Source organism: Cherax quadricarinatus, chromosome 71, assembly GCF_038502225.1.
Source record: "Cherax quadricarinatus isolate ZL_2023a chromosome 71, ASM3850222v1, whole genome shotgun sequence".
In the NCBI taxonomy this organism is placed as follows: domain Eukaryota; kingdom Metazoa; phylum Arthropoda; class Malacostraca; order Decapoda; family Parastacidae; genus Cherax; species Cherax quadricarinatus.
The window spans coordinates 10,632,948-10,637,947 of record NC_091362.1 but is presented as its reverse complement, the minus strand read 5'-3'; the positions used below and the strand labels follow the sequence as shown (position 1 = coordinate 10,637,947).

The following is a 5,000-nucleotide window of genomic DNA, read 5'->3' as shown; positions in this document are numbered from 1 at the left end:
TCTTCATAACTCTGCACTTGGTGGGGTTGAACTCCAGGAGCCAGTTTCTGGACCAGGCCTGAAGCCTGTCCAGATCCCTTTGTAGTTCCACCTGGTCCTCGTCCTATTGAAGTCTCATCAACTTCACATCATCTGCAAACAGGAACATTTCGGAGTCTATTCGTTTCGACATGTCGTTCACATATACCAGAAACAGCACCGGTCCTAGGACTGACCCCTGTGGAACCCTGCTCGCCACAGGCGTCCACTCTGACACCTCGTCACGTACCGTGACTCGCTGTCTTCCTGACGGGTATTCCCTGATCCATTGCAGTGCCTTCCCTATTATCCCTGCCTTGTCCTCCAGCTTATAAACTAATCTCTTGTGTGGAACAGTGTCAAAAGTCTTCTTACAGTTTAAGACAACACAATCTACCCACCCTTTTCTCTCTTGTCTTACTGCTGTCACTCTGTCATAGAACTCCAGTAGGTTTGCGACACAGGGTTTCCCATTCCTGAAAACGTGCGGTTGTCGGTGATAAGCTCATTCCTTTCTAGGTACTCCACCACTCTTCTCCTGATAATCTTCTCCATGACTTTGCATTCTAAACATGTCAGTGAAACTGGTCTGTAGTTTAGAGCTTCGTGTCTGTCTTCTTTTTTGAAAATTGGGACTGCGTTTGCTGTCTTCCATACCTCAGGTAGTCGCCCTGTTTCGATAGATGTGTTGAAGATTTTTGTTATTGGCACACAGAAGGCCTCTGCCCCCTCTCTCAGGACCCATGGAGAGATGTTATCTGGCACCATCGCATTTGAGGTATCTAGCTCACCAGCCTCGGTTGTAAATATTGTGTCTAACACTTGGTGTACTCCACCTCTTCGTCTTTCCGGAGCCCATTCTGTCTCCTTTGTGAACAATTCTTTGAATCTGTGTGTGTGTGTGTGTGTGTGTGTGTGTGTGTGTGTGTGTGTGTGTGTGTCGTATGCTCGCGCGCGCGCGTGTGTGTGTGTGTGTGTGTGTGTGTGTGTCGTATGCTCGCGCGCGCGCGTGTGTGTGTGTGTGTGTGTGTGTGTGTGTGTGTGTGTGTGTGTGTGTGTACTCACCTATTTGTACTCACCAATTTGTGGTTGCAGGAGTCGAGACTCTGCTCCTGGCCCCGCCTCTTCACTGATCGCTACTAGGTCCTCTCTCTCCTTGCTCCACGAGCATTATCATACCTCGTCTTAAAGCTATGTATAGTTCCTGCTTCCACTCCCTCACTTTCCAGATTATTCCACTTCCTGGCAACTCTGACTGAAGAAGTACTTCCTAACTTAACTTTGACTCATCTGAGTCTTCAGCGTTCAGTTGTGACCCCTTGTTTCTGTGTCCCATCTCTGGAACATCCTGTCTCTGTCCACCTTATCTCTTCCTCGCAATATTTTGTATGTCGTTATCATGTTTCCTCTAACCCTCTTGTCCTCCAGTGTTGTCAGGCCTATTTCCCTTAACCTTTCTTCGTAGGACACTTCCCTTAGCTCTAGAACTAGCCTTGTTGCAAACCTTTGCACTTTCTCTAATATCTTGATGTGCTTAACCAGGTGTGGGTTCCAAACTGGTGCTGCATACTCCAGTATGGGCCTGACGTACACGGTGTACAGTGTCTTGAACGATTCTTTTCTGAGGTATCAGAACGCTATTCTCAGGTTTGCCAGGCGCTCATATGCTGCAGCAGTTATCTGGTTGATGTGAGCTTCCGGAGACGTGCTCAGTATTATGCTCACCCCAAGAACTTTCTCCTTGAGTGAGGTTTGCAGTCTTTGGCCACCTAGCCTATACTCTGCGGTCTTTTTTACCCTTCCCCGATTTTCATGACTTTGCGTTTGGCTGGGTTAAATTCGAGTAGCCAGTTGCTGGACCACGTGTCCAGCTTGTCCAGGTCTCTTTGGAGTCCTGCCTGATCCTCATCTGATTTAATTCTTCGCATTAACTTCACATCATCTGCAAACAGGGACACTTCTGAGTCCATCCCTTCAGTCACGTCATTCACATATACCAAAAACAGCACTGGCCCTAGGACTTACCCCTGTGGAACCGCTCATCACAAGCGCCCATTGTGATACCTCATCGCGTACCATGACTCGTTGTTGCCTCCCTGTCAGATATTCTCTGATCCATTGCAGTGCCCTTCCTGTTATATGTGCTTGATCCTCTAGCTTCTGCACTAATCTCTTGTGAGGAACTGTGTCGAAGGCCTTCTTGCAGTCCAAGAATATGCAGTCAACCCACCCCTCTCTCTCGTGTCTTACTTCTGTTACCTTGTCATAAAACTCCAAGAGGTTTGTGAGACAGGATTTGCCTTCCATGAATCCATGCTGGTTGTCATTTATAATCTTGTTTCATCCCAGGTGCTCTACCACTCTCCTCCTGATAATCTTCTCCATGACTTTGCATACTATGCACGTCAGTGACACTGGTCGATAGTGCCTCGTTTCTGTCTCCTTTCTTAAAAATGGGAACTACATTTGCCATCTTCCATACCTCGGGTAGTTGCCCAATTTCGAGGGATGTGTTGAAGATCGTGGTTAGTGGCACACACAGCATCTCTTCTCCCTCTCTAAGGACTCACGGGGAGATGTCCGGTCCCATTGCCTTTGATGTATTAAGGTCAGTTAGCAACTTCTTCATCTCCTCCTCAGTTGTGTGTGTATCTCATCTAACACTTGTTGGTATATTCCTGGTTGGTGTTCCCCTCTGTTCTGTCTTCCCAGAGTCCTTCCTGTCTTCACTGTAAATACTTCCTTAAATCTCGTGTTGAGCTCCTCACATACCTCTTGATCGTTTTTTGCGAGTTCCCCACCTTCTTTCCTCAGCCTGATCACCTAGTCTTTGTTGTCTTCCTCCTAATGTGGCTATACAGCAGTTTCGGGTCAGACTTGACTTTCGATGCTAAGTTGTTTTCGTACTGTCGCTGGGCCTCCTTCCCTCATATGTGCATACTCGTTTCTGGCTCTTCGATTAATCTCCGTATTTTCCTGGGTTCTTTGCCTTCTGTACTTTTCCCATTCTCTAGTGCACTTAGTTTTTGCCTCCCTACACCTTCGGGTAAACCAGTGGCTCGTTCTGGTCTTCCCATTATTTCTGTTGCCTTTGGGAACAAACCTTTCTTCTGCCTCCTTGCATTTTATTGTTACGTATTCCATCATTTCGTTTACTAACTTTCATACCAATTCTCTGTCCCACTGAACCTCGTGTAAGAAGTTCCTCATACCTGTGTAGTCCCCCCTTTTATAGTTTGGCTTTTCCCATTCAACTCCTGTTACCTTCTCCACTTGCAACTCTACTATGTATTCAGTGCTCAGAACTATGTGATCACTAGCTCCACGGGGCCTTTCGTATGTGATGTCCTCAATGTCTGAACTGCTCAGGGTGAACATGAGGTTCAGTCTTGCTGGTTCATCCTCCCCTCTCTCTCTGGTAGTATCCCTGACGTGTTGATGAATGAAGTTTTCCAGTACCACATCCATCATCTTGGCTCTCCATGTTTCGGGGCCCCCATGTGGCTCCACGTTTTCCCAATCGATCTCCCTGTGGTCGAAATCGCCCATAACCAGTAACTTTGCTCTGCTTGAGTGAGCTCATCTTACCACCTCAGCCAGTGTGTCCACCATCGCTCTGTTGCTTTCTTCATATTCCTCTCTTGGCCTCCTGCAGTTCTGTGGTGGGTTATACATCACTGCTATGACTACCTTGTTTCCCTGACTGAACTGTACCTACTGTGTTGTCCCTTTCTCCAATCTCGTCCATGCCTTTCATTTCCTCAAATCCCCATCGGTTTTTTATAAGCAGTGCAAGCCCTCGTTCCCCTGTGCTCCGTCTATCTTTCCTCAGGATCTGATATCCCGGTGGGATGATTGCGTCTGTTATTGTCTTGGTGAGTTTCGTTTCTGTGACTGCTATGATGTCTGGGGACTTCTCATTGATTCTTTCATGCCACTCCTCATATTTATTCGTTATTCCATCTGCGTTCGTGTAACAAACCTTCAACTTCTTTTCTAAAACTGTGGTCCTGGGAGAATAATGGGGTCGGGGAGCAGGATCCCTAACGGGGGCCTTTGAGGGGTTGTGATGGAGGTAGGGCTAGTGATGAGGAGGGTGGGGGCAGAGTGCCCATAGGGGGTTGCTGTAGGGGTGGGGTTTGTGATGTGGGGGGTGTGGACAGAGGGAACAGTGTGTGGGTTTTAGTTTGGAGTGTTTAGTTGCATTGGGGTTGTCGTAGTTGGAGTCCTTCTGCTGGTGTTTCTGACGTGTGTGTGTTAGTTACCATTTTGTCCTAGGCACATGTCGATTAGACACTAGGCCTGTTGTAGGTGTGTGTGTGTGTGTGTGTGTGTGTACTCACCTATTTGTGGTTGCAGGGGTCGAGTCCTAGCTCCTGGCCCCGCCTCTTCACCGGTTGCTACTAGGCCCTCTCTCTCCCCGCTCCATGAGCTTTATCAAACCTCGTCTTAAAACTGTGTATGGTTCCTGCCTCCACTACGTCATTTTCTAGGCTATTCCACTGCCTTACAACTCTATGACTGAAGAAATACTTCCTACTATCTCTCTGACTCATTTGTGTCTTCAACTTCCAATTGTGGCCTCTTGTTTCTGTGTCCCCTCCCTGGAACATCCTGTCTTTGTCCACCTTGTCTATTCCATGCAGTATTTTATATGTCGTTATCATGTCTCCCCTGACCCTCCTGTCCTCCAGTGTCGTCAGGCCGATTTCCCTTAATCTTTCTTCATAGGACATTCCCCTTAGCTCTGGAACTAACCTTGTCGCAAACCTTTGTACTTTCTCTAGTTTCTTGACGTGCTTTATCAAGTGCGGGTTCCAAACAGGTGCTGCATACTCCAGTATGGGCCTGGCATACACGGTGTACAGTGTGTCGTGTGTGTGTGTGTGTGTGTGTGTGTGTGTGTACTCACCTAGTTGTACTCACCTAGTTGAGGTTGCGGGGGTCGAGTCCGAGCTCCTGGCCCCGCCTCTTCACTGATC

General features: G+C 47.8%; 1 protein-coding gene across 3 annotated transcripts in view; it reads left to right on the top strand.

The window, feature by feature from the left end:
* Positions 1–5,000, top strand: part of LOC128700291 (solute carrier organic anion transporter family member 74D) — an 876,841-nt gene that overhangs the window by 765,724 nt on the left and 106,117 nt on the right. The window lies entirely within an intron of this gene.